At 47.1% G+C, this 20,542-nt stretch overlaps 1 long non-coding RNA gene across 6 annotated transcripts in view; it reads left to right on the top strand.

The window, feature by feature from the left end:
- The window catches only part of LOC309870849, a 225,094-nt gene that overhangs the window by 123,269 nt on the left and 81,283 nt on the right, over window positions 1-20,542 (top strand). For 4 of the 6 annotated variants that reach the window (XR_014314849.1, XR_014314850.1, XR_014314851.1 and 1 more), the window contains exons 4-5: window positions 722-783; window positions 8,730-8,857. This is a non-coding gene — a long non-coding RNA (uncharacterized lncRNA). Of the gene's footprint in view, window positions 1-721; window positions 784-8,729; window positions 9,092-20,542 lie in introns of those variants that run through there. The other 2 variants (XR_014314853.1, XR_014314854.1) reach the window with 1 other exon arrangement.

Here is a 20,542-nt window from a genome sequence, read left to right as displayed (position 1 = left end):
GACCTGAGGGGGGCTGGGCTGTCTTGAGCACACCAAACCAATTCGCAGTCTGGTGCCTTAAATGAAAAAGCAGAACAAAACAACAAGAGTGTTTCTAAACAAGATCCACTCCGGTTTGCTTGAAGGGAAAAGCTCTCACTATGGCTGGAGGTGACTGGTGTGACAAAAGAAATTGGGCAAAAGAAATTGGGGCAGGAAGAAATTAAGCTGTGATTCTTTGAATGGGGTTTGGCGAAATTTGTTTAATGACAGCCCCATCGTTTCTAAAAACCCATGAGCAGCATGCGAGAGTTCCAGTGGTTCCAGTGGGTTCCAGTTGCCCCACATCCTTGTAATGCTTATTGTGGTCAGTCCCTTTCATTGTAGTCATTCTAATGGTTGCATTGTGATCTCTCCTGAAAATAATTTGCAACACTTCTAATTCATAGATCTTTGGTGATATGTCTGTGTAAATATTTTAGCCATTTCTTTATTGGATTGTCTGATTTATTACTGGGTTTGGGGAGTTCTTTATATATAATGGATTCAAGCCCCTTATTAAATATATGATTTGCACATGTTTTCTCCTATTTGTAGCTCATCTTTTCATTTCCTTTTGTTTTTAATTTTGAAGGAGTCCAATAGATCACTTTTTTTTTCTTCTGTGTGCCATGCCTTTGATATATCTAAGAAATCTTTACCTAGCCCAAAGTCACAAAGATTTTCTTCTGTTTTCTTCTAGAAGCTGTGGTTATTTCAAGCTATGATGACCCGTTTTGAGTTCATTTTTCTACATGGCATGAGGTAGGGATTGAAGCTCACTTCTTTTGCCTATGGATAGCCCAGTGTTCCCCCCGGCATTTGTTGAAAAGACTACCATTTCTCCCTCCCCGCATTGCTTTCCACTTTTGTCAAAAATTAGTTGTGTGCATACAGGAGTGGATCTGTTTAGTCTCGGTTCTGAAGTTCCACTAATGTCTGTGCTCATGTTTACTCCACTGGTTTGATTATTGTCACTTTATAATAAGTCTTGAAATCCCACAGTGTTAGTTCTCCAACCTTGTTCCTCCTTTGCAAAGTTGTTTTGACTATTCTAAGACCTTTGCATTTCCATATGAGTTTTAGAAGAAGTTTGTCAATTTCTACAAAAGTCTCTGTTGAGATTTTTCCCAGAATCACATTGACGTTACTGATCAATTTGGTGAGAATGTGTAACTTAAAAATACTGAGCCTTTTGACCCATGAACACAGTCTCTCTCTCTGTCTCTACTTAAGTCCTCTTACATTTCTTTTAGCAACATTTTATAATTGTTGATGTGTAGATCTAGTCCACCTTTTGTCAGATTCTAATTATTTTATACTTTTTGATACTATTGTAAGTAGTACTTTTAAAATTTCAATTTCCAGTGGTTCACTGCAAATATACAGCAATGCAAGTGATTTTTATGAATTAATCTTGTATCCTATATCTTTACTAAAGTTATTTTTTAGTTCTAGGGGCTTTTTAGTTCTTTACGATTTTTTATGTAGACTCTTGCCAGTAAAAACAGCTTTCTTTTTCTATTTCCAACCTGGATCTCTGGATTTCTTGTTCTTGCGTTTTACACTGGATAGAGGCTTTAGGACAGTGTGGAATAGATAATTTCTGATCTCAGGAGGGAAAGCATTCATTCTTTCATCATTAAGAATGATGCTAACGGGGTGTCTGGGTGGCTCAGTGGGTTGGGCGCCCAACTCTTGGTTTCAGCTCAGGTCATGCTCTCATGGGTCATGAGATCAAAACCCACGTTGGGATCTGCACTAAGTCCAGAGTCGGCTTCAAAGATTCTTTCCCCCTGCCTGCGTATTTTTTCTCTTTCTCTCTCAAATAAATGAATAAGCCTTTAAAAATTAAAACAAGAAAAGGATGATGGTAACTATAGGAACTATAGGGGCGCCTGGTTGGCTCAGTTGGTAAAGCATCTGACTCTCGATCTCTGGGCTGTGAGTTCAAGTCCCATGTTGGGCATGGAGCCTACTTTTTAAAAAATGATTTTAGCTGTATATTTTTAGTGGATGTCCTTTATCAGGCTGAGGAAGTTCCCATCTCCTCTTAATTGGCTAAGAGTTTTTATCTGGAATATTTGTTGGATTTTATCCGATGATTTCTCTGCACTTACTGAGACTTACCACAGTTTACGAGTGTCACCATTTGACAAGTTTGAGTGAAGTGTGGAAAATTTACCTCTCTGTATGTCACTTTACCCTCTCTGTTTATAATAGTCCATTGTCTCAGATATTTCTTCTACATACTTTTAGAATCCCATTAGATGGTGTTAATGGTTTTTCCCTCAATCATCAACACTATTTTGAAAACTCAAGAGGAAAATGAAAAGTTCTTATAATGACCAATATTACTAACACTGTTGCTTATCTTCTTTCTTCCTTACTGATGCTCCAATACTCTTTCTTTTATTGTTTCCTTCTTTGTTTAGAAAAATTCTTTGAGTGGCATCTGGGTGACTCAGTGAGTGAAGCACCTGCCTTTAGCTCAGGTCACGATGGGTTCAAGCCCAGGTCGGGCTCCCTGCTCAGCAGGGAACATGCTCTTCCCTCTGCCCCTTCCCCTGCTCCTGCTCACTCTCTCTCTGTCAAATAAATAAATAACATCTTTAAGAAAGAAAGAAAGAGAGAGAGAGAGAGAGAAAGAAAGGAAGAAAGAAAGAAAAACTCTTTTAGCAGGGCACCTAGGTGGCTCAGTTGGTTAAGCATCTGCCTTCAGCTCAGGTCATGATCTCAGAGTCCTGGGATCGAGTCAAGCTTTGGGCTCGCTGCTCAGCGGGGAGCCTACTTTTCCCTCTCCCTCTGTAGCACCACCCCTCCCCCACCCCCTCTCTCTCAAATAAATAAATAAAATCTTTCCAAAAATTAAATCTTTTTTAAAAAAAGAAGGAAAAATTCTTTTAACCATTCTTATTCTGTATGTCTGTTGGTGACAAATATCCTTAGATTTTTGGAGAATGCTTTGATTTCCCTCTCATTCCTGAAGGATCTTTTCACTAGAAAGGACCTTTCAGCTGGATGTAGGATTCTGAGTTGGCCACTTCAACACTCTGGCCTCCATGGTTTCTCATAACAGTTTTCTGTCATTCACATTTCTTACCCCCTTCTCCCCTACAGGTGGAGTGTCATTCCTCTCTGTTTGCAATGTATGTTCTTTTCTCTCTGTTTTTCAGAAGTTTGTGATGTGTCTTGATATGGATTTCTTTGGGTTTATCCTGTTTGATGTCTTGGCTTCTTAAATCTGTGGTTTTATGGTTTTTGCCACATTTGGGAAGTTTTAAGCCATTACTTAATTGAGCACTTTTTCAGTTCTGCCCTCATTTCTTCTCCTTTCAGAACTCCAGTGTCATGGAAGTTAGACCTTTTGGTATAGCACCACATGTCCCGGAAGCTCTGTTACTTTTTTCTCTGGCTCATTTTCTTCTCTCTGTTGTCCAGAATGGCTATGGAGCAGTGTCCTATCTTTGAGTTCACTGTTGCCCTGTGATACTGCGGGCGAACACCTCTATTCAGGCAGTGTTTTTAATATTGTTTTGGTTCCTATATTTTTCAGTTCTAAAACTTCCATTGGGTTCTTCTTTCTATTTTAACTTTCTTGCCCAGGAACAAATTGTCACTTGTTTCAAGAGTATTAGACATTACTCTTTGAAGCATTTTTATGGTAGTTGCTTTAAAATGTCCGTCAGATCATCCTAACATCTCTGTCATCTTGGGATTAGCATTTATGGGTTAATTTCATTCAATTTGAGATCTTCCTCATTGTTGGTATGAGGAGTGATTTTCTATTGAAAACTTGGCATTTCAAATATTGTGTCACAAGATGCTGGATATTATTTTAACCATCTGTGTCAGGTGGCTTCCTCTGGGGAAGAGAAAATGGTTGGTGGCAGTGAGGTGGGAAGTCCAGGTTCCCTACTTGGAATCTGTTGACAGAGGTAAAAGCAAAAGAGGCCTCTCCCTTATGGCTGGGTGGGGATAGAAGTTCTGACTCCCCACAGGGCCTCCACTGAAAACTGCTTCAAATGGAGGGTCAGAGTGCCCTGTTGTGACTCCCCACATGGCCTTATTACCACTCAAAAAGGGAGAGAGCTTCCTGTGATACCACCCGAGTGGGAAAGGTGAGGAGAGCCTGGTCTCTGCCAGGGCAGGGAGTGAACATCCAAGCTCCCCACATGATCTCCACTGACTGAGGAGAGAAGCTTGTTAACTCTGCAGGTGAATGTCTCAGGCCCCCTGCTCAGCCTTCTCAGACACCATCCTGGGAAGTCAAAAGATGGGGAAAGAATGAAATTGGTGGTGGGACATCTGCCTACATGTCCTCCTCACTTCATCACATGTGTCACCACACATACCTCCTTAGCAGAGCTATGCAAACACTGGCCAGGGAGCCGGGTAGGTTTTATCTCCTTTAGCTTTCACACCCATCCTGTGGGGTAGGCAGCAGTTCAATGCTCGCTATCTTACACATCGGGAACTGGAGGCAGGGAGGTTGAGTAATTTGACCAAGGGAAGCATGAGTCTAAAGCAGAGTTTTCAGCTGGGTCTGAGTCCAATGTCCTTGCTTTGTGGCCACCACGTGTTGTTACTATTCACTGATTTATGAATAGAGGGAATGAATGCCCTTTGGGGATATGAGTTTCTGAAGATCAGAAGGAAGGACCCAGAGAAAGGCTAGAGACAGTCTCCAGGAGTGGCCGTGGACCTGCATAGTTCAAGAGAAATCTTCTGTGGAGTTTCATGGAAGGAGCTTGCACTCCAGAATTGGGAAAACCTGGGTTCAAACCAGACTCCACACAAATCCCACTGACGGCAGGAATTTGGGCAAGCTGTGTAAGCCCTCCAAGCTTCTGTTTTCCCATCTGTACAATGGCATGATGATGGTGTCTCTTCCAAGCTGCCTGGAGTATCCAGGGAGGTAACACACACAGAACGCCTGGGCAGTGACAGGTCACAGCACTTGCCACAGAGGTCTGGCTTTTGATTTTATTTGCTATTGCTCTGAAAAGTGGCAGGCACAACAGACCCAGAACCTTCAGCTGACTGGATGGACGATACCATGCTATAGGGCAGGGGCAGCCCAGAGCTTTTCCAGAGGTCTTCTGGAAAAGACCTCATAGGAGACTCTTTGCTGGGACCCAGGCTCCCCGCATCGGTGGGACGGGGGGCCTTGCCACCTGGAGAGGTCCTCCCCAGTCTCTGATCTGGTAGCTGTGGTGCTTCCCGCCAGAGAGGGAGCCACAGTTGCCGTTGGCTCTCAGAAGGCTCTCCAGCTGCCATCTTTGGGAATGTGTCTCTCCACCCCAAAGGGAAGTGGAAGGTGGAGAAAGGAGGTGAGTGCTGGAGCTGGGCTTTACGAACACTAATGTCAGCTCTGGTGGGCTTGCCACCGACCCCGAGCCAGGGCCGGCGTCACAAATTCTGGTGCGCTGCACGCTCACTGCACCCACAAGATGTATTTGCCAACTTATTATAAACAGATGGCATTTCTCATCCTAACGTGGCTGTTGGCCACCTGCCCATGAATTTTAGCCTCCAGGAGAAAAACAATTGCTTAAGCTGAGCGCTCACTACTTTTACTTTCCACACGCTGCTCAGGGCTCCTTCCCGTTCTCAGTGCACACAGACACACGCATAGACACACGCGTACGTGCAACCACGCACATGCCTGCCCAGGGACACACCGGTCGTGCGCCCGCTGACCCCCTACCTCTCTGCTGGCTGCAGATGGTCTTCTGACTCACATGTGGAATTCGGGAGTGTCGTGCCTACTGAGATGATTGTGGAGATATATTTTGGCTTTTCAGGAAAAATCCTCTGTGTGTCACCATACGTTTTCACATTTAATAAACACACCCTGGCTTCTGCTTCCAGACTCTTCTTCCCCACTCCACCCCCTGAGAGATAAATGCCTTAATAGCCCACTTTATTGGCTAACGTCCAAACTGCCTTTCACATGGGGCTGCTGAGGCCCAGGGAAGGGAGGTCACTTCATCGAGGTCCCTAGTAGGTTAGCGAGTGACAGAGCTTCTCCAGCCCCACCGCAAGCACCGACACCATCGTGAGGGGACCCTTTCAGCCACCCCGTCTCCTTGAGGTTGACCAGAAATGATGACTAGAGATTCAAAGATCCAGCCAGACCAGACCCAGAGGAGCCCTGGGCAGTGGGACTCAGGCTAATTCCTGTCAACCTGAGTGCAAGTGATTTCGTAAGAGAAAGTCAGGTGTAGGCTTGCACACGATTCCCTCTTTGCCTTTCCAGAACCCCATCCGGCTTCCTTCCCTGCTCCTGTCCATGTTTATAGTCCCTCCCTCCTGCTCTGTCTCTGTGTCTTTCTCTCTTTCTCTCCTTCCTCCTTTCAGAAAGTGCCCCTCATCTTCCCCTTTCCTCAGGCCAAGCTTATCACCCCACATGGGCCTGTGGAGTTCTTTCCTCCAGAGCCAGGCAAGTCAATGTCCAGGCTACGCGCCTTGGGGGTCCTACATCAAAGATGCAGGAGACAACTGTCTCCCTGTCCCCTGATAGGTCCGCAGCCCATCTCTCTCTGCCCAGGGAAACAGCCCGGGGTGCCCCTGCAGATGCCCATTCAGATCCTGCAGGACTGGTGGCCCATTTCTCTGGCCCTTTCTTTGTGTAAAAAGTCCACTAGGCAGGCCAGTCTGGGAAGGGGATTCTAGTCGGACCATGGAACAGAGGTGTGTGAGTACAGGGAGGTGCCTGTATCTGTCTGATGCCTGTGCATTTGTGGCACATGCACGGGCACACTCACACATGCACACTCATGGCACATGTGCCCGCATTCACACACACGTGTCCATGCCTACGCCAGTAGGCTCGTCCACAGGGGAGCTGCTCTGGGCCTTTCGCCTGGCTCCTCGTTAGCTCAGAACCGTCTCTGCCTGGCAGCTTGTCAGATTGGTCTCTGCTAAGGTTCCCTCTGTTTGCACCCACCTGACAGCCCTCCTCTCATCAGGCCCAGGGAGGGCCTCAGTGAGACCCAAACCCTTCCAGAGGTCCCAGGACAGCCATCAGCTCCTGTGCCCAGAGAGCAACTCCAAACATTCACGGGGCAGCTGGCCAGGCCCTTCGGTGCCAAGGTGACACCCGTCCTTCCCAGAGTGACAGCTGGGAGCTTGCTCCTGCCAGCCCCCTCTGTGACACAAGAAAGGAGTCTGTTCTCCACTCGGGGCCCTATCCCCGGAGCCAAGGAGCCAAGTGCCAGGCCAGCATACCAGGGGCTTGGCACGAGGGTGTCACCTACAACTGCTGTAATTCCAAAGACAGACTCTGAGGTCAGAAACTAGAGTGTGTGACACTGTGACAGAGTGCAAAGCCACAGCAGAAGCAGGGCCCCTCCCTGGAAATGCCCTGCCCCCAACCCCCACCTCTCCAGGTCCAGTGTCAGGAGAGCCCGTGTTTAATTGCAGTGGGGCAAGAAGGGAGAACCGTGGAGTTTTATTGCAAACCTGCCCGGAGGAGGCAGTGCCTTGGACCTATTTTTGCTCACCCTCCGCAACATGTCCAAGTACCTAGTGGGCACCAGCAAATGCAAATTTTTTTTTTAGTTATTTAAAATTTATAAACGTGTTCTCCTCTGCCTGCCTCCAAAAGGATTTTGAGACCCTACAAGATCCATCATTAATGTGTACTAATTAATGCACAACAGGGTGACGACTTCAGGGCAGGGGAGTGGCTGAGAGCAGGCCTCAGACAAGGGCAAGGAGCATACCTCCCATCACCGGCAGCTGAGCCAGTGGGACCCTCCCCACCCCCAACCCCACTGTCTTCACACCTCAGACGCCAGACCAAGCAGTGGTGACCTAGCCAAGAGGTGGGGTTGAGCGGGGATGGCCTCTACCTGGGCACACCCTTGCCGTATCTGGCTGTCCCTGGGATGCAAGAATAGGGATACTTCACTTTTTCAAGTTTAGAAAGTATGTTTAATAGTTAACCGTTGAACGTGGTACAAAATGTAAAAGGTCTGAGCCTGGGTGGCCCAGATGGTTGAGCGTCTGTCTTCGGCTCAGGTCAAATACCTGGGATCCTGGGATGGAGCCCCACATTGGGCTGCCTGCTCAATGGGGGGCCTACTTCTCCCTCTCTCTCTGCCCCTCCCCCTGCTCATGCTCTCACTCTCAAATAAATAAATAAAATTTTAAAACACACACACACAATGTAATAGATTAGACCAGTGTATACAGAAGAGCCCCTCTTGCGGCTGCCCCTCAAGACCCCCGGATTCCTTCTCCAGAAGCGCCCCCCAACCTTACCAGACTCCCGGGGATCGGTTCAGGACCACTCGCCGCACACACAGGCTGTGCCTACATTTTGTTATGTAAAGGTTAACGTACTGTCCTAGTTCACTTAACCAGCTGCAGGACGTCAGACGTTTGGATGGTGTCCAGTCTTTGGCAAACATAGGCGACACTGCCGAAGAGCCTTTACTCATGCGCCGGGCTCACAACCTGCGAGAGCGTTGCCTGATGAATTCTCAGAGCCGCGGTTCACCGGGAAGGGGACAAGCGTGTTTGTAGCTGGGATGGATGTTGCTAAATTGCCCTCCCCTAAAACTGTCCTGCTTTACAGACATCAAGGATGCCTTCAAGCTCCTGTCATGTTTCTGAACATGGCACGTGATCAGAATGGGACGGCCCGAGCGATGATCAATGGCATCTCGGTGTCAATGTAAATTGCATTTCTCTTCCCACAGGTGATTCTGAGCGGCTCTTCGGGTGCCTGAGGGCCATTCCTACAGGAGCCCCACGCCTACAGCTCGCCAGTCCCCATCCTTCGCCCATTTGTCGATGTACGGCCTTTCCATGATGGATAGGAATCTGTGTACGTTGGGGGTAGTCACACTTTGCCTGTGATATTAGTCAAAGTAGTTTTTCCCAGTTTGACATTTGCCTTTTGGGCTGGTTTATGGTAGGGTTGGTCCCAGAGAGAAAACTTGATTTTTATATCGTCGTTTTCATCAATTTTTTTCTGTTTGGGGTTTTATGTTTTGTGTTTGTGCTACGGCATTCCTCTTTCTGATGTGAAAAGGTAAAAAATATTTTATTTTAAAACTTTTATGGTTTCTTTTTTTTTCTTTTCTTTTCTTTCTTTCTTTTTTTTTTTTTTTAACATTTCAATAGTTAGGCTATGTAGATTGTGTTTGGATAGATCATTGAAATATGGATTCACCTTTGTTTTTTCCAGATGGTTCCCCCATCCTGTCATTCCAGTACTATTTCTTTCTTTCTTTCTTTCTTTTTTTAAAGACTTTATTTATCTGAGAGAGAGAGCACGCGCATAAGTAGGGGAAAGGACAGAGGGAGAGGGAGAAGCAGACTCCCTGCTAAGCAGGGAGCCCAAACCAGGGTTTGATCCCAGGACCCTGAGATCATGACCTGAGCCAAAGGCAGACACTTAACCCACTGAGCCACCCAGGCGTCCCCCAGCACTTTCTCTTGAATGAACCACCTTTCCCCACTGATCAGAAATGCCTCCTTTCTCCTCTCACAGAGGCCTTATTGCACTTGCCGCTCCTCTCGGCTTTTCACTCTGAGGAGCAGAAATGCTTTTAAATGAGTATAATACAGACGCTTAGAACCGCAGGCCAGAAAACATCCCCAAAGGCCTTCCTTTTACCCTCTGGTTTAAAACACAGAGAAAAATGGTCCTCGCTTTAGAAAATACAACCTTCTCTGTTTGTTCAACTTCTTCTGTCATCCATAAACCCTCCTCCCCCACCCTTGTCTTGCAGGCAGGTCCCGGGGGCCTGAAGGGGAGCATTCAGGCTGCTTGCCCTACATAAAAGTCCAGACACTTGGGCTGTGAGGGAAGGAACCCAACTCGGAGTAGCTGGGGAAGAAATGTATGGGTCACCGCGAAAAGTGCAGGACTGGCTTGACTCTGATGTCAACAGGACTAGGTCTCAGTCACCCCGTCTCTCTTGAAGGGGGCTCTCCACCAGGGGTGGCTGTGAGTTGGCTGCTAGCAACTTAGCTCCAAGACTGTCCTCTCAGCAGCCCAGGTGACAGACATGGGAATGGCATGACGGGGCCATCTGCCCATCCTGGACTGGTCACTGGACATGGGGTGTGCTGGTTCGTTGTTCCAGGTCACTGGTCCAGGCAGTCCACCAAACTGGTCCTGGAAGGATGTTGGTGCCGGAGAAGGGGGAGCAGATCCTGAATGGAGGTCACAGCGGGTGTGCCCCACGCCGTGTTCTTTCCCTGACCTTCTACAGCTTCGTTCTTCTTTCCTGGAAGTATAAGATACAGCTGTTGTCCTGCTGAACTTGCCACCCTGGTCAAGCGACTTCACTTCAAGCCTGAGATGAAGATGTTGTGAGGCTTAACTAAAATAACAGACCTCAAGTGTCTGTCACCTTGTGCCCAGCAACTCACTGCTCATTGGCTCAACTAGGTTAAAAGGTTCTGATCACAGTGCCCCAGGACAGAAAGAGCTCGCCTCCCTCTGCAGCTCCAGGTATGACCCAACAGCAGAGGAAAACAACAACAAGAAGGAGAAGAAAGAGAAAGAGGAAAAAAGGGAGGGGAAAGGAGAAGCAGAAAAATGAAGAGAAGGAAGAGGAAGGAGAAAATTGGCAGGTGAGAGACAGGCAGGAAGAGCAAGGAAGAGGCCAAATTACACCATCATAAGACCCCGTGATGGCCCAAGGACAACCTATTATAAGCTGCAGCCACCGGGGGGAAAAGAAACCGAGGACTCTGCCCCCCTAGCTGAAGGAGGTACAAATGGAGACCAGACCCTTTGAACATTAAATCCTCTCCCCTTGCCCAGCCTCTGTGACAATTCTCGTTGAAAATAACCCAGAAATAAGTTTTGATGGCATGTGTTGCTATGCAAATGCACCCACATTTGCATTTTTTGTTCTGAATAATATTTTACTAGTGAACCTCTCTTAGGCCATTACCCTATTTCTATTCTCTCATTTACTAATTTTATTCAGGAGGTAAATTGTGCCCAACTAAGAGACTACATTTTTCAGGCCCTTTGCTGGTCACTGCAGCCATGTGACTAATTTCTAACCAATGAGATATAAGCAGAAGTATGGGATTTATGAGAAAGTAAGTTAAAAGGAACTAGCTCAGGGTGCCTGGGTGGCTCAGTTGAGTGACTGCCTTCAGCTCAGGTCATGACCCTGGGGTCCTGGGATCAACCCCACCTTGGGCTCTGCTCAGTGAGGAGTCAGCTGCTCCCTCTTTCTCCGCCTGCCGCTTCCCCTGCTTGTGCTCTCTCTCTGTGTTAAATAAATTTAAAATCTTTTTAAAAAAATAAAATATAAAAGGAACTAACTCAGTTGTGCAGATATTCTCTTCCTCCTTCATTAGGACAGTAGATGTGAGAGCAGGAACTCCTGCAGCTTCTTTGTGACTTTGAGAGTAGAAACCAGGGCCAGGGTAGTGGAATAGAAAGACAAGAAGAAACAAGCTCTTTAAGAGTTTTCTATGGGTATATAAACACTTGTGTTTATGCTTCTGTCTTTTGGTATTTTCTGCTAAATGCAGCTAAATACAATCCTAACTTGAAACATATGATTCATCCCTTAACAGCCTTTCTGATTACCCTTGGCTGATCTTCACCTTCTGGAGGAGTAGAAATATGCGTGTTCCAGTATCCTAATAGGCTTGGCCTCCTCCAGACCTGAGAAGAGTTCCCATGGAATTTGGACCCCATGGGGCCTTAGGGAGGTGTGTCCTTGTCTGGGCTACTTCCCTCTGGTGAAACAAAGGCACTTTCTCTTTGCACTAGGAAAGGATTCAAGACTCACTGATCTACATTATCAAATCTTACAATTCATGTGGTTTATTTCGCAGTGCTGGGCTCTGTTTGGTAAAAATGAACCACAGTCATTTTACTAGATCTTTAAAGAAAACTTTTGTCAAACAGTAACTTACACCAGATGTCTGATTCTGCTTATAATAGTTTATAGTTGACCAATCACTTTCTGTGCCTTACCACCACACTCCCACCACCACACGTACATACCTCAGCAGAACAGGACGGATGTATCAGTTGCCCCAGAACCTGGAACTCAGTTACTCCATGATCATCAGACTGGTCCTGCCCTGGGTCAGACCAGGTGATGGGGACAAGATTTTATTGAAATCCTTCCTAGAATGGTCATGTTTTTAGAATAAAGTATTGAAAACACTATCCTGACAGCAAAGTAAAAGCAGATTTTTATCTTAAGCTGCTTGTTGGTGGCTGTTAAAGTCATAGACACAACAATCCAATCTTTGAAACTAGAACGTAAGCTTCCTTTTCGGTATTGTACCAGTCAGCAGTGCCTGGGACAAATGACAGAAAACTCCGCTCAAGCCGGCTTAACCAATCAAGGAACGCACTGACCCAGGAAACTGAAAAATCTGGCAGGGGCTCTGCTCTTGGATCCTGAGTCACTGAAGATCCGATTTTGTACCTTCTCCCCATGTCGTAGGATGTGGGGAGGCTGGCCCTCCCCTCTCTCTCCACTGCGCAGCCCCTCAGTCATTGTGCTCTGCCTCCTGCAGGCTCCGGCAAAAGAGAGAGGATTTCTGTGTCCCAGGAAGCTCAGCAAACGGCCCCTCAAGTTACATGGGCCCAAAGTCAAGGCAAAGGAACAAGCTAATTGGTCTAAGCCAAAGAGGGCCTACCCCCTCCCCAAATATGGGATAAGGAGAACCCACCCAACCAGCGTATCTGGTGCTGCCCACAGGGGGTGCTTCCCAAAGGAAGTTCTGGGACCTAAACTTCAGGGTGATGAATGGATATCAGGGGCCTGATTTGCCCACCTCTAATATTTACCTTACCAGACACCCCGACTGTTGGGGCCAGTGATGTGTGAGCCTTACTGATGATTAAATGAGCTTCCCGCTGGAAACCAATCACACAGCCTACGATCCTGGGGTTCGATCTGCATCGTTGAGTGAGCTTCTTCTTTTTTTTTTTTTTTAAAGATTTTATTTATTTATTTGACAGAGATCAGAAATAGGCAGAGAGACGGGGGGGGGGTGGCGGGGGAGGAAGCAGGCTCCCCACTGAGCAGAGAGCCCAATGCTGGGCTCGATGCCAGGACCCTGGGATCATGACCTGAGCTGAAGGCAGAGGTTTTAACCCACTGAGCCACGCAGGCGCCCCTGGTGAGCTTCTTTTTAACGCAGCTTGCACAGAGCTTGTCTACTGAAAAATTATTTAAGTTTTACCAAACTGTGATGAAACAACTTCTGGGCTAATTTTGCCTGTGCTACCAGATCTCTCAGGAATGAACGCAATGTCCGTTTTTCTATGTAAGGTACGACATTTCTAAAGATAATGTCAAAGCACACCTGCCATACCCTCGGTCTGTCGATGATTGTCCTCGCTCCCTCTCTTTGTCCCATAATTAATCGTCTATGGCTTTGCATCTTAAAAAGAAAACAAGAGGGGCGCCTGGGTGGCTCAGTCGGTTAAACGTATGCCTTCAGCTCAGGTCATGATCCCGGGGTCCCTCATCGGGCTCCCTGCTCAGTGGGGAGCCTGCTTTCCCCTCTCCCTCTGCCTGCCTCTCTGCCTACTTGTGCTCTTTCTCCCTCTGTCAAATAAATAAATAAAATCTTAAAAAAAAAAAAAAAGAAAAAGAAAGAAAGAAAGAAAAAAAAGAAAAGAAAAGAAAAAGAAAAGAAAAGACATTGTCAAATCCAAAACCTGGGCAAGGCAGGAGACTTCTCCACGGACCCCCCCAACCCCCAACAAGAGGTCCGTGCCTGCTCTCCTGGGCCAAGATGCCCAGCAGCATCTAAGGGAGTCCCATAGGGCCTGAATGTTGAATCCTCATCTTCAGATGGTACAGTCACTGAGAGGCAGGCAATGTGCCGTTCCAGAGGGCAAAATCAGGACACACCCTGATGTGGCATCCATCAGATTTGTGCAGACAGATGTCATGACCCTCACAAAACCTTATCTCTTTCAGTCCACACAACATAACCATCTTCTCCAACTATTTTGTGCAATTTGAGGTTTCCGGCCATCTAAACATGCCAGTGGACATTCTTCATGGTATAGGAGATTTCACTTTGTTTTGACTTTGGTTAGTCTCAATACCATTTTTCACATTTTTGTTTGTTTGTTTCTGGTCCTTATAGCTTTTGTCTTTTCTTTAAAAAAAAAAAAAATCACCATCACTTAAAGAAAACCACTAGAAGGGAAAAACCGAAACTTCAGCCATCTTTTCTCTGTATATAAAAAATATGTGTGTATTTCCCTTTACTCTAATAGGCTCGTAGTATCTATCTTCATTAGGAAATCGTCTTTTACAATATACTTAATGTCTGTGTACAATTTCATCTCGTAAGTGCATCATGATTTATCCAGCCATACCCTGCTTGCTTACCTCTAATGAGAAAAGATGCCTTGAAGTGTCACCACTGGGGGGGAGTGATCTCACCCGCTCCTCCCAACAACGCCGTCAGACAGGAATTATGATGATCTTCAGTTTACGGTGTGGGAGGTTAAATAAACTAGTCCGCGGGTGCCAGCCGGAGAGTCCAATTAGCACTCCCACCTACACGGTCGCCCTTGTCCCTGGATCCTTGGATAAATTGTCCTTTTTTTTTTTTTTTTTTTTTTTTTTGCTATCTTGAAAGAGAAATGTTAGCTAACTCCTTTTATTTGCATTTCCTTGGTTGTTTGCAAGTTGGAACATCTTTGGATTTCTTACAAACTATTTATTTGCATCCATTTTCCTTCAAATCGCCTTGTCCTGTTTTTGCCCATTTTTTCTGCTGGTTGTACGCTACACGCAATTCACCTACTATGCGTCATGTAGGTTCCCCAGCCATTTTCTTGCCTTTTAATTTTGTTATGGTGACTCAGGACTGAGAAATCTTCATATTTTTATACCTGCTAATATTTTCCTCTGTGGCTATTCCCATTAATTTCAAATTTCAAATTTCCTTCTCTCCCAGGCACAGATAAGTGTTTATTCCTATTTTCTTTTACAAGGACTTCATTTTCCACATTTAACTCTTTCGTCTATCTGGAAATTGTTGTTAGTTTTCTTCAGGCCAATCCAAAAGTACCCAGCTGAGCTCTCACGGGACGGTCACTGGGGGCGCCGGGACAAGCCCCTGGAGGCAGCACACCCCGAATTTATACTTCAGCTGGTACAACTAAAATCATGTTGGCTTTTAGCCCTCGCGTCCTTTACGGACATTAATCCCATAGCAACTAAAACTGCCAGACTTTCTTTTGTTCCGGGGGGGTGAAGGTAAAACTTTTACAGAAAACATTTTGACACTGGCTGTAAATTTGCATGTAACACTTTTACATAACTGTATCCCATATCTATGTCATTTGGTCTTTGGCTTTTCATCTTGTCACATAATTTCCATCTCTATGGCCAGGTCTGAGAATACACTGACTGATTCCCTCAAGAGCTCTCTACTATTCTGGGGCCACTCCGTTTCCTTTCACACTCTGGGGCCACTCCGTTACCTTTCACACTCTGTTGCTGGACATTTGGGCTACTCCCCGGATCTTATTTTCACATAGGCAGCTGGCAAAACAGTCATGTTCCTATCCAGCACCTTCTTCTCGGTTGCATTGTTAATTCTCCGTGGTGGTATTGATATATATTCTGATTTAATTTGGATCGATGGTAGTGGCTTGGCTTCCTGTTCCATCCAGTTGAAATGACTTTGTGTCATTCACAATGTGGTTATTTATGCAAATCTCGGGTGGGCTCTGTTCTTATGCCCACTGTACGCGCAAGAACGATCTTGTATCTCCAAGAGAGAAGGTGAATTGCCTTGGGCATGCAGAAAGAGGTTGGTGGGTCATAATTTGCTGCAGTTCCAAGCGCTGATACTCTTGGCCGGGATGTTTCTGGATTCCTGCCCTATCAATGGCATCAAAGGACCCTCCAGGACACCAGCTCCTTTGCTGACATTATTTTAGGCAAACAGTGCTTACCTGATGCACCTCGAAAGAGATTCCTAGTTGTTTTGGGGGACCTGAACCCTGTTGTCCCTCAAATTCTTTTTGCAACGTTTTCAATCCACATGGTCTATCATTCTAGAATATTCCCCCAGGGATTGCCAGGAAGCAATCTCTCCTTTTTACAATTTTGAAAATGGGCAGTTTGCGTAGGAGCTAACATCCCAGTATTGAATCACGGTGCTTCTTTGAGGTCCTCTGAGACTTTCATGGGTGCTGGGCTGAAGACTAACTCATTTAGCGGGCCTGAGTGCGGTCTGGTCTTCTCATGGGTCCTGGGCTCTACCTTGTTCAAGAACATTCGGAAAAACTAGAAGAGTGGGAAGCTAAATTGGAAATGCTGGCTCTCTTTTTGGTCGAGTCTTTACATCTGAGCATTTTCTCCATGCACAGGCCTATCCCTTCCTTGTTGGATTTTTCAGGGAGCTTGAGACACCCTTGTGAAATCGTGGCCATTTTGTAGGTCCCTGCTTATTCTGGACATTAACCTTCTCAATGTTGTTGTCATGGGGGTAGGCCCCTCATGTGCATTCTCTTTGATTCTCTGCTCCTTTTTCACCTTTTAGGCATGCTTTTCTAAAGATCTGAGATCACCAGTGACCACCTTTTGTGGCCACATTGGGGTTTTTTTCTAGATATTTCCTCCCTTTTTGTTCCTCACTGGGACTAGTCACATACATGAGCAGAATTGGGGGTTTTCCCTCAATCTCTGTGAGTGACACCTGAACCCCCAGTCCTTTGAGTTAAGATTGTGTGGCCCTAGGGAATTTTATTCAATCTTTCCACACCTTGGTTTTCTTATGCCAAATTTGGTATGATAACAACATTAACCTCCCCGAGCTGTCATAAAAGAAACAGTGCAGAGTTGTGATCTGTGTTAGTATTATTATCTGCCTATTGTTGAAACCCTGTGTGGTTACAAGGGACAGAAACTGGCTTAGACACAAAAAGAAAATCTATTGGCTCAGATCATTTTCTCCCAGGGCTTGCCATCAAGCAAAATCCAAAAGTCACCCCGGCTTCAGGCATAGCTGAATCCAGAGCCCTGGTAATGTCAGCAGGACCCGAGTCCTCTCCATTTGGCTCCGCTGCTGTGCACATGGAAGGAAGATGCCAGCAGCAGCCCCAGGCTCCTGTTCCCCGGAGCCCCCAGCCTGGCAGTGAGGAGTAGGACCCCGGAGCTTGGACTTGGCTCCTATTCCTGGGAACTGGCACCATGCCCAGAAAAGGGGGAGCTAAACTCTGAATTTGGGAGATTTGCTTTCCCAAGAGGGAGAGCTCAGGAGCCTTCCTGACTGGAAGGGATTTCACTGACCCTCCTGGGCACCTCCTCCACTCTGAAGCTAACGACAACTGGACCTATCAAAGCGGCCCTTTTCCAGCAAGACAGACCCCACGAGAGTGGAAAAAGATGACCCTGAGCCCTGGTTACAGGTCCCTGCTCCTTACTCCTCCTTCACTTGCCCAGATGTTTCTGGCCTCGGCCTGCATCTCTGACATCCGCTAGGCTCCTTCCCATGCTCCACAAAGCTTGGTCCTGATGACTGAAAATTATCTGGGTTTGTCTTTACCCTTTGACCCTGCTGAATGGGTTTTCCATGCCTGGTCACTGATCTTGGAGTCCTCCTCCTCAGACATGCGAGGTCACTCACCGTGTTTATGGCGGGACACTTCCGTCACATACAGTGAGGAATAACACTGTTTTTTAATAACCCAGAATCCACGTGCCCTTCCTTTGCACAATTCGGTGTTCCTAGGTGACGTGGTCTTGACCATCGGGCAGTCTTGGTGGGCGGAGGGATCCGGGTGCTGTGCCCTCTGCAAAGAGGTACAAAGGTATCCTTCTAGGGTGTTGTCCCCAGTGGGCTTCCCCGCCCCAGAGCAGGGCTGAGCTGAGCTGAGCAACCTCAGGCAGCCCATGCACGTCCCGCGGAGTTACCTGACACACTTGAATTCCTCTCCTGGCCTGAACCCCACTCTCAGCTCAGAAACCAGCTTTCCTGTTGACTCCGCGAGCCTCTCGATAACGTCCAATCCATCCCCCTTTTGCTTGAGTCAGCAAGAGGAGTTTCTTTTCCTCTCAAGAACCCTTGCTGATACTCTGGTGCTGTGCTTTGTCTTCTCTGGTTTTGTAGATTTATTGGGGCTTTTTTTTTTTTTTTTTTTAATTTTTATTCCTCCCTCTGAAGTTTCTGTTTAAACTCTTCCTGGCCACACTGGCAGGTCTCCTGCAGCATTTTCTTCTCAGATTTTGGTTAGTACATCCTGCTTCCTGCCAGGACCCCGCTGTTCTGGGGTGGATCTGGGCTGCGGTCCAGCAGACACAATTCTCTACTCTGACACCATCTCCATGCCCAGATGTTCCCTCCGTACGCTTCCTCCCTCCTCCTTTCACTTCCAAAGTCACGAACTTCAAGCGAAGGAAGAAATGAAAACACCACCTGCAACACCATTCCTTCAGTTTCCGCCCCAAAACTTCAAAGTGCATAGAAACACGTCGAATTGAGACTCCGAGGCTCACAGGCTATAGCACTTGGACGAAAACACAGAAACCATCCCAGGTCTTGACTCAACGGCCCCCTCTAACTGCCTGGGTGGGGCTGGCTGGGTTTCCCTGGTCAAGCACAGCAGGGAAGGTGCCCTGGGGTTCGCAAGGCCTGCCAGGATGTGCTAAGGGAAAGGGATGGCATAAGAGCTGATGATTTCCCCTCCTCCAGCAATCCCCCCCTGCACTTTACAAATGGGGAAACTGAGGCATGTACGGATCAAGTTGTCTAAAGCTACAGAGGAAGCTAGGGCAGATCTGGGGATAGCTTCTAGGTTGTCAGGCCTTTCCTCTCAATGACAATGACGCCGTCTCTTTCATGCTGCAGTTAGTCACATGGGAGGTCATCAAGGTCCACTCTCCTATTGTCTGGTGTGTGTTCTATAGGCAGTCACGTCTGGACATCCTAGCAGGAGCAGGCCATGCCTGCAGCCCTGGGGGTAGTGCTTCTGGAGAACTTTCAGAACCCCAGTTCAGGTCAGCCGTGGGTACAGCACATGAGATCTTCAGGGTTCAGAGGGCACCCTGGGAGCTCGCGCATTAGCTAGGACACTTTATTAGACTGCGGCTAGAAAACTTCAGGGACTACTCTCCCCACAGAAACCGACTCCATTTCATTCCCAGTGGGGAGAAGACAAATAGGCCGGTAAGCCTCCCCAAAGTGCGAAAAGTTCATCACGCTTGAGGTGGTTAAGCCGGATCTGAATCCAGACCTGGCAGGACTCAGGAGAGATGGTCGTGGGACGATAGGGACAAACCCTCCTCATCCTTCCTGTGAGAACCAGCTCTTTCTTTCAAAGTCCATCTCGTTTAATGGTCAAGGTGGGAGCCTTCCTCAAAGCCAACACGCTCGTGTAGAACTAGCAGGGGAGTTTGCTCACGGATGGAGAGAAGCTTGCAGAAGCAGCTCCGGGAAGGGGATGGCTGCTCCCCACAGTCCCCTGGGAGAGGGGCCTTTCTGCGGGGCCAGGAGCTCCAGAGTGGAGTTTCCTGATAAGGAAAAGAGAAGTGCTCTGGGGGAAGGAGTTCCTACGGGCTGGGACGCGTTCGAAGGGTAGTGCTCAGTGGCTTTCGTGATGGGGGAGCATCCTGTTTTATGAAAAGCCCGTTGCTGGCAGGGCCGGCTGTCTGCCTGCTGTGTGGGCAGGGGCCCAATATCCCTGCGGGCAATTCCAAGCCAGTACTTTCGAGCTGAAATCAAACCAGGAAAGAACAGGACTGTTTTTTAGCTGATGAAGCAGTACTTTTTCTTTCTTTCTTCTCTTTTTTTTAACAGTTCTCTCGCCTGGCTCCACTGTGTACATTTTGTGTGTGCGGGCATGCATGGGACATTCTTCCCCGGAGGCAGCTGGGGTTCACTCCTGGAGGAGCCCACCCCCACTTGCTCCTCCCTTCTCCCCTACCCGCCTCCTCCTGCTCTGCCTCACCCTTGTGTCCCGGGTCTTCCCAGCCCCCAGCCCTCAGTCCCCACCAACCCACAGAGGAGAGGAGCCGAGGGAGGCCCAGACAGTGGCCTGAGGTTATTTACAGGGTGGGGGTTGGGTGGGGGAGGGAAGAAAAATCCACGGCTTTGTTTATCTTCTGAGTCTGGAAACTCGACAAAATTCATCCATTTCCAAGGAAGCCTACATTTGTAGGCTCCCAGAAATAAAACAATAAAAGGAGACTCACTTCAAAAGAAACTAAGTGAAAAGCTGTGTTCTTTGTGAACTGATTTGTTGTTGATTATTATTATAATTTTTAACATTCGGTTTGAAGAAAATAGGCAAAAGGAGTCACCTTTTTTCATATTTTCATTACATTCTTCTTCTCATCCTCTGTTGCCTTGTCAGTGAAGAAGGCAAATAATATTTTAAGAGACTGAGACAGATACGTTCTCAGCTCTCAGTTCTCAGTTCACACATGTCTATGGGAAATCAAGGTTCCGTGTAAACTTTTATCATCGCGTTTTCTGCTGATGTTATAGATGGCTCTGGGAGTCTTCGGTTCACGCTTAAAGCAAACTTACTCAA

The sequence above is a fragment of the Mustela nivalis genome (assembly GCF_964662115.1).
Source record: "Mustela nivalis genome assembly, chromosome: 8".
Classification (NCBI taxonomy): domain Eukaryota; kingdom Metazoa; phylum Chordata; class Mammalia; order Carnivora; family Mustelidae; genus Mustela; species Mustela nivalis.
The sequence above is the reverse complement of the archived record's forward strand: the minus strand, read 5'-3'. Positions and strand labels throughout refer to the sequence as shown.